Genomic DNA, 9,757 nt, shown 5'->3' with positions numbered 1-9,757 from the left:
TTGTTGATTTTCACTGTTTTTCCGAATATTCTCTGGAACGCTCGAGGGTAGTTCGGGTAAGCTAAAAGCACAAAGTAAGACTTAGAGCCGTAAGACACCTCTCCTATGGTACGACAAAAAAACAAGGCATTTGTTAAGTACCGCGCAGCAGGTCACCTGAAAAGCGGACAGTCTTGCGTCCGAAACGTTTGAATCCAGTGCTTGTGAACGGCCAACACCAAAAGCTCTTTGACTCATGCGGCTGTATGCGTGTGTTTGCATTCATGGGCAAGTATGTGTTTGAGGGGTTTGCTTTTTATGTGACCAGACGAACCAGACGCGCTGTGTGTGTGTCCCTGTTCCAGATTACGTTCTTTGCACCGGCAGCAGCAGCGGACTTGGGCTTACGCAACACCGCGCGTGCGTGTGTGTGTGCACGTGCTCCTGCGCAAGACCCAGTATCCGGATTCCAGTTTGCCACTAGCAAATGGGCGCCCAGCAAACGCAAATTCGATTTGTCGCGCCCTTCAACCATTGGCCCGCGCGCAGACTATTCGGCAAGCGCGCAATGGCGGACGCCGTTGTGCGCACAAGGGGAAGTAACGGCGCGCATTCATGCACCAGCACACATACATACGCACCACTGCGCACGCGTGCCTGGTGTTTTGTTACCTCACCAACGACGGAAGGGGGGAGGGGAGAAGGGCGAATGCCAGGGTTTAGAGGCGGGGAGGAGACACGAAAGTATCCGCCAATCGGGTCATAATTTTACTCAGCACGCATGCGCGCACGTAGCAAGAATGGCTAAATGAACAACACGCGCACACACACGCACGCATACGCACACATACGTACCCACACACAAGCATTGTACCAACACAGTCGCCGTGTCGCAGTAGGAGCTGGATCCTGAAGCAGCAGAGGCATCATCAGTCGTCGTTGTCACCTTCACTTACTCGAAATCCTCGGAAAGGTGAGTCTCCTCGGTCCATGCGCACATGTGTGGGCTCTATGTATATGTGCGTGTGACCTCGTTATATTTCCTTGTTCTGGTGGTCCGGTTTGCTACACAACACGCCACTTGACCCCGATTCGGATCATAACACGCGGGCGCGTGTGTGCGGTGGTGAACCCATTTGCAGATAGGTTGGTGTGAACCAGTACAAACGCTCTCTTGCTTGCTCTAGCTCTCGCTCTTTCCTTCCATCTCCACTCCTTGCTCTGGCGACGAAAACGGCTGTATACTCCCTTGGGGAGACAGCCCAGTTAAGCACCCTCTCACACTTACTTAGGGTAGGAGGAGCATCATTAGCACCCTTAACGCCATGTCACGCCAACCATACCAAATTAGCCACACCTCCCCTCCCTTCCCTAATAGGAGTTGGTACCCCGCGGTTGCCTTCGATGGCTTGTCATTCTTCATCACCAGATCACTGAGGACCAACTCTCCTAGACCAGTCCGTAGGGCATTATTATGTAAAACTGAGCTGCGTCAATCAAATAAGTTTGTGTCAAAAGCACTGCTATGGGGCCCAGTCCTTCCATTGCCTAATTCATTATGATCTAGCGGCTTTTTAGTGTTTATCATCGAATTTTTTGCATCAGTTTAGGATTAAGTCGATTGGCTGCCTAAGTTTTAAACCTTCGCCCGCATCTGTAGAGGTAGGAAATTGTGTAGAGGTAGGAAATTGTGCATAGTTAAACTCTTTGTAGTCGAGCTGCCGAAATTTCCCCCTCAAACGAGATTTTCTAGTTCCGATTAGGACACTCATGCAGTATCATCGTATATGCAAATAAGATTATGCCAGTATTTACTCTCGCACGCATTTTGCGTCCGCTCCTGTATCATTGGTACATCCATATGGTCGTATCAAACTGCAATTCTATTTATGTGATGGCGCTAAGGTTTTATCAAAAAGTTTTACTCCCCCCATATCATTCACACAATTTTAAAATGACTTTCAATAGCGTTCTTCTGTAAAGATGTCCAAAATAACTTTAACACCAAAATGATGTTTTCCCATCCTTTGACTTGTTCAGATATTTTCGTAGAATAATAAATAGAATTCCTTCTACTAAACGGACGCGTGCAAATTTTGTAATGCATGACATGGAATTTTCATTAAAGTACACCTAGTTAGCGCTGGCTATTTTTAGTCACAATCTGCCAAACAATGCAATAGTTTGGGTAAATGCACTTTTCACTCGAAATTTTAACATGAATTACATTAGCAAATTACTGGAACTAAATTTTCCAGGTCGGCATGCTCTGGCATAACATTTGGAATGACATTAGTCTAGCTTCTCCTTTACAATGGATGGTTTTTTAACCTTACCTCCAATTCGGTTGCAGTATTTGCATGAAGGTATAATATTTGCTATAAAGCCGTACCAAAATTTCGCAGTAAAATGGATTAGTAGTGCTCCTTGTAATCCCTCTGCACAGTTATGTCACTTTTTTTAAAAAATCAAAGTGGCAATACACACGATATACCCTTTCTTTTATTAGCATAATCCTTTTCCTAAAATGAACCATCGGAATATCCCAAGACTAAAGCTAATGATGAAACTCTTTTGACCGACTGACTATATATATGACAGATTTATTCATGCACACATTATAAACTTAACTTTTTCATTTATAAAGTAATCTTTGGTAATAGTTTTAACCCCCATATAAACTCCACCACCTCGCTTACGGGAGACTCTTGCTACTACAGGGAAATGGATTTACGCGGCTTTGATTTACAGATTGGTAAACCACACTAGGGAATCGTAGTCCATACCAATGACAATTTTTTGGAAATTTGTTACAAAATTGTGCGAGATCTTTCATGATTAGACGAATAGGCGGCTCTTCCCCTAAAACAACGGTCAATAGGTCCATGAGCAAACGTAGTGCGGGTGCTGAATTGTGTCAACATTAAACATTCCCATTCCCCATTTTAAGAACTTTTTAGTAACCTTTTAGAATGCTGAATAAACAAAACAGTTTACCATTGTTTCACTCGTCGATGCAAATAATCTACGTTTGAGGCGTTCATTTGTATTTTGTTTAAAAGTACGTTAAATGGGATCCAAGCAATGTTTATCAACTCGAACTATCCTTTGCTTTTACTTTTATCCATTTTATTAAAAGATTATCTATTTTTAGCATTAGGTGCGCAAATAGATTGCTCAGTTAAGTAGAATTAATCCAGCAAAGGTAGCAAATTAAAACTGAATTTCCTTTAAGCTGACATCGAATTTGTCGAGTTTAAAGTCTTTATTTCCATTGTCTGGGTGAATAAAAAGAGCCATCTTAAGCTAAAATAATGTTAAAGAGTATTTAACCTATGAGGAGGCTTTGGTGCCCATTTCAGTTGTTTCATTGTTTTATGACGCTGTTAAGCATGTCCCAGTTAGAGTCAGTTAATTTGCGTAGGAACGCCGCAACCAACGTTTCAGTGGAGGTAATGGACCCGAAGTATTTATTCGCTCAGTTATCAAACTGCAAACCCGTTTTACTTAAAAAGGAGTGGGAAAAACCGACGCGGTTATGGGAGCGATTTGGCCTTATTGCTGCGTTTGTAGGGGCGAATTTTCAGTCACGTGCATTCAGCCACTAAGGTGAAAGTTAAGGATTTTCGGATTAGTTTGTCCAGCCGTTTACCAAAACTTTAGCAACTACCAATTGAAAAATTACACTGGCACTGTGATTTTATGTTTCTAACCAAAATTGCAATATTTTCCTTACTGAAATTCCCCAAAGATTATTGTGAGTCATTATCTTTTCTGCAGTTAGTGTACGAAAGACTGGTGTAAAACAACATAAGACCTATTTCTAATTCCAGTCAGAATAATTTAGTTTTATCATATATTTGGCGAAATGAGTTTTGTGGTTTACAAAATCGTCCTCCATCAATCGTTTACAAGCCCACAACTTTCTCAGGTGGTAGTAATTTTGCGAAATGTTTTGATAGTATCCCCTCCAAGAGTAAAAATATTTGGATACCCCAAATGCAATTTGGTAGATAGTTGCGGTAAAATCCAACCTAATTAAAATTATATAAGTTTTGCGATAATGTTTGGTCTATCATTGGCGGTCACAATTACATTTTTAAGCGCAAGCAGGTTTCATCAAATCGTCTTGTCTGGAATGCTTTTTTATGAATAAGCCTCATTGTTGTGATAGAGTAGTGAAATGTTTGGATTCTCCTATTTTCAACTGTATGTGCTACAAGCAACGCTTCCGATGTCTAAAATGAGTGAAGATTCCGCGACTGTTTTCATCTACCCCGACTGTCAGCTTTGAAGGCACTTCTAAACCGTTCATTTCCAATTACGTGGGTTCTTCCTCAGTAAACTCTTAGTATCATCTTAAAAGACTTATAAGCCCTTAAATGGTAAATATAAGTAAATTTTATACCATTGTCAATATTAATGCCTATTAAAGATGGAAACTTTGGACGTTGTATAAGTATCCATTACTCACATCAAACCCACACTCACACGCCCATCAAACAGTTGGTGTTCCCCGCATCGCCGGTCTTCCATGGGAACAACTTGAATTAGTTGACCCTAGGAGACATGAATTATAAGCACACAGACATAAATTACGCTCAAAACCAAAAAATTTGTTTCCCGCGCTCCCGTACCGCATGCGCTCATCCCGGCTAATGAGTCATTGTGGCGAGGCTAATGAAAAATTATCGATCGATGGTGCGCGTTCTCACGCGGGCAGGGCAGTAGTTGGTCCGGGGTTGGGCAAGAATAGGAGCCCCGACTACGGCACCAAACGGTTAACATCAGTGCAGCATTCACAGTTCGGCTGTATTGCGTCTGGCTGGAGGTTGTGCGATGGACTTCTATGACTTCGCTCTGCTCACTGCTGATCCCATGATTGTGATCAAGCGAGAGTTAGCGGAGGGCAAGGATGAACCTCCTAAATCGTCCCTGGAACTTTGGTAATGTGACTGTATTATTTTTTTAAAATCCATGCTTAACCTCTTATGTGGCTTCATCATTTAGGGTAAACTTCCTACCCACTCCTGCTATTATGAATCCTTGTGCACTGGAATAATATCATTGTAAAAACACCGCTCCGCTTTTCTGGCGAACCATATGTTTAATATATTTATCACCAGGGCTTCAAAGTGATAGTGACCATCACAGCTGCTTAGGTTTTTTTTATTTTTTACTGTAACTCTAATTGTCCTTTTTGACTGCATCAATTCCCACTCAAAATCTAATAGAAAATTAATTTTTCTCAAAGCAAGAACATTTTACGTCCGCTCTATTTTGTTCTCAAATAATCCGCTTGGAGCATGACTTGGTTCAATCATTTGTCATAAGTCAATAAAGAATACCTGGCACACAACTCTAGCACCGGGCTCAAACTGGAAAATTGGGACGTCACGTGTATGCGACATTGCTACCAGACGTTTTGATGACTTCTGCTGCTGTTTACTATGGTACTTGTTGCATTCTGCCACTTTTAAGCATACGATTTCAACATTACGACACATTGGAAAGTTTTATTATTGCCTTGTTGCTATTGACAGTGAGTTGTTTAATAGACTGCAATCCACTCTTTACTGGAAGTTATTTGATGAGACCCCTGCTGTTTGAATGTTCTGTCATGTTGATGGAAAGGATATTGTCTTCCTTAATCAAATTCAAAAGCTTACACTAATGCTGCGTATGAAGTTGCTGCAAGGATGCGATAATGCGGTCGATTTAGTGTCGCAAAGCCCATTCTCGCTGGAGGAGCAGTTGAGTCTGTGTGTACGAGCGCGTCAACCGCGCAATTTGATACTTACACGCAGCATTGCATGCGTCATTGGAAGGATAAAATCACGACTACACGACGGTCGATTGTCTCTCCCCTGGGGAATACATGGGCATTCGGCATGTGACAAGAGTTCAAGGAAAGAATGACCAGTACAGCGATATTTGCAGTTATTTTGAGAGACGATCAAAAAATGAATGCACTTAATCGAAATACTCCGGAATTTTGCACTCTACAGTACAATCTCATTGCTATAACGCTAAAAATCGTATTTCTTCATTAAAAATGATCATAATGGCAATCACGATGGCTTAAAGATGTACAGTAGCGTCTCGTTATCTATAGGACACGGTTAATTTAAAAGCTTTCACTTGACTGTATATCCCTCAATATCACTTCTTAGGTGCTTCTACAGCTGCCGCTCTCCTTTCCTTCTTTGTTGAAGCATGAGGTGTAATTCCAAATAAAGAAATAAATTTGCTTTGTAATCTTGAGTACATTATTTACATTTTAAAAGTAGTAAAATTTTAGGTCGACCTCTGTCTGTAAACTATTTTTTCTTAACAGATTTGAAGGAAAGTGTTCTTAAATAGGTTAAATCTGTTGAGAGTTTTCAATAGTATACTGGTCAACCCGGCTGAAATTTCAAGGGCATAGGACGCATCACCCTTTCGAGTCGTCTATGTTTTCCACTCGAAGGAGGGAGCCGTAAAATGAACGCCTGTGTATGCGTGTGGTATAAGTGGAGGTCTAAGTTGTAGAGAAACGGGACTGCGTTTGTTCAGCATGTACCCACGCTTAGGTAAACTAAGCCGAGTTTGCAGACAAATTCGGTCGCACTCTGCAGCATATGCGCGTACAGATCCCATAAAATCACAAGCATACTTCGCTATGTCTCGCCCTATCTCATACCTCACCCCATGGCCAAATTTATACCTCATTCATAAGATAGGCCTTCCCTCCCACTTGTTTAATTGCATCAAAACTTCAGCACTCGCACGCACACCACCGTTCAAATTTTTGGATTAAACTTCAAGACTATTACCATTAAAGTGGCTTTTAATATCCACTTCCATCACCAGATCGTAAAAAACAAATTTATCGCTATCAATAAGGGAACAACAAATAGCAAAATGATTTGAACTGGGATAACTTTAAGTTTCACTTCATCCTACTTGATTAGCTACGTTTACGGTACACTATTCTAGCCTGGCCTCCATAAATCAGTGTTTAAGTAACATACTCCACAGATCCGTTTTGTTTCAAGGTATTTAGCTTTCGTATGTCTGATCATATAGACTATGATGCCGAGGTCTTAGTTGTGCGTAATGGTGTCGGTGTGTTCGTTACGCGCATACCATTTGTTCGTCTATGTGTTCGAATGTGTGCAATGTACCAACTTAAGTTAGTCGAAACGGGTATAATCGACATACTCATGTACATATTCGGGCTTGCCGAACAAGCGGACAAGTCTACGAATATGTAGCCTAACCACCGGTACATTTGTCTCTTTCTGTTTAGCACACCACTCCCAAATGGCAATTACAGGTGACTTCAAACATTTTAGCATACCTAGAAGGCCGTCAAAGTTGTATCGTAATTGGTTTTATTTTTGTTCGCCTTCAAGTTCGAGTGTGGAACGATCACCATTGATTCACACCACAGGCATTCCCGAAAGTTGCTCACCATCACCGGATCTCGAAATGCATCTCTCCCAGGCGCACACATCGTCGGGATACGAGCCACAGGACTTCATGCCATCAGGAAGCCATCTCTCAGACCCTTCTCAGTACCCCTTAGCGGTACCTCCATCCTCCTCTGCCACTCCCACCCACACCTACTTTTCTCCTCCGCAACCCCAAAGTGACCCCTATTACTCTACCTACTCGCGTCAGTATGAGACTAGCGAAATAAACAAGCCCATTGGTTTCCAGCCCGGCTACTCTACTGGTATCTACCAGGCCAACCAGTACGTCGCAATGGATACCTCGAGCCAGAAGCTGGTGGTCAACCCCCAGGATGTCTGCTTCGATCAAACTGGCTATCGGCAGATGCTGGGTACCATGATGAACCACCTAGTACCGCCGAACAGTCAGCTCTGTCAGGTAGCGAAGGAAAGCCTTCGACAACGCGTGCCTACCATGATCGCAGTGTCGAGGTCCTCGGGGTCAACCAGAGCCAAGGTCACTAATGACGTGACAGCGATGAAGGAGAAGACCCCATGTGACATCTGCGGTGATGTCTCTGCTGGATTTCACTGCAACGCCTACGTATGTGAAGCGTGCAAGGTGGGCTACTTAGGTGCAAATGTATATACATCAGTTGGCAACCTTTCATTTTGAAATAATTTAGTGACCTAAAAGATGACAGGCTCATTTTAAGGAACTCTGTGTGCCGATAGTCTCCAGTGATTAGGGCCGAGGAACTAATTGTCACTTCTAGTTTGCAAAATGAGCAATGTGTCTCAAAAGGTGGAAGTGTATCAGCGGCCTAGTGATTGATCACCTTAAATCAAATTTAAGAAATGGAGTTAACTTGAAGCGATCAGTAAATTACTCTAATTCTAATGTATATCTAAAATCGTAATTTTTTTATCTAAGTCAGTTAAAGAGTAAATCGGCTGGCTTTGGGAAGAAGTTATTTGCATTAGATTTACAAATTTCTCGTTAATTTTGCATGAGTAAATCCACGCTACAAGAATTTGTGGGGAGAAGTAAGCTTAGAAACATTGAGCAAAAGCAGGCCATTTTGACAGAGGAATGTGTCACTTGAACACAAGCTTATACACCACGTAGTCTTTTCCCGCATTTGCAGGGCACCGCTGCACACTCAGACCAATTACGTTTACACACAAACACAAACAAATCTCCAGTGGAGACGTAAGCGGTCGTAGAAGTGGTGTAAATGTATTAAAAGAGACAGAGAGGAGAATGGCCTCGTTCATTAATAAATGGAGCATTCCTATCTCCTCCACCCCCTCTATCCCACTGAAAATTTTGATGGGAATGTATACATTTCTTGTGAAATGCATCGGTACTACTTATTAGCTTGAAGGGGAATTTTAGCAAGTAATTTCTGGTGATTCATTTTAATCCCATTAGTTACCTTTAAGATGAGCAATATTAGCCCTGCCTTCATAAAAGTCTTTAACTCGACAACAGAATTCCGAGACCGGTTTCACACCCTGCCGAATGATCAGTCAAGAGCTTTTGATAATCAAGGCTTCTTATGTTAGAAAAAGTACTCATTATGTCTAAAAAGATCATTTGAAATTGACACTCTACCAGTTTTGGCATTCTTCAAGGTGACATAAAGATTGATTTTACAAAGAACTCAGAAGTTGACTATAATTCCTACGATGCTATGGTTGAGCGCAGTCTACACTAGGCGGGCTGCATCATTTTGCTGAAAGTCATTACACACTCAAATTTTATGGTATCAGTCTCTTGTGGATGTAGCAAAATCTCGTTATATGGAATAGGAGGTGGGAGTGCGAGAGAGCCAATGAACTGCACATCATCCATCCAAGTGCGCACGATTGAGTATTATCCTGCAGAATGTGGGTGTACAGCACGTGAACCAACAGCCCTGTCAAAAGTGGCCCATTTTCCGGAGAATAGGGGAAAGGCGTAGGGTGGGATGGGGATGGCAATGCTACCGATGAAACGGTACGCGAGCCACTTCCCACATCCCTTAGATTAACGCGCCTGTTACCTTGCGCGCGCGTGCACCTCTCAACCAATAGCGTAACTCTTATCAATAAGCAGCACGCTTGTTTGATTGGCAGAATCTTGATAACTGCGCCTCAGCTCATCAATGCTTCAACAGAATTGGTGGTGGTTGAGGTTTAGGCGCATTCCCGTAGAGACCAATGGGTTGAGCATGTCACGCCTTAGCGGTGTTTGAATTGGGGTCAGGAAGTGCTTGACGGCCTCCTTAAGACACCAAAGTGTATTGTTATTATAGTTCCTCTTTGTATTATTTCCTTCACACAGAAATTTTTCATCC

The sequence above is a fragment of the Echinococcus granulosus genome (assembly GCF_000524195.1).
Source record: "Echinococcus granulosus chromosome Unknown EG_S00050, whole genome shotgun sequence".
In the NCBI taxonomy this organism is placed as follows: domain Eukaryota; kingdom Metazoa; phylum Platyhelminthes; class Cestoda; order Cyclophyllidea; family Taeniidae; genus Echinococcus; species Echinococcus granulosus.
This window is presented reverse-complemented; position numbering follows the sequence as displayed.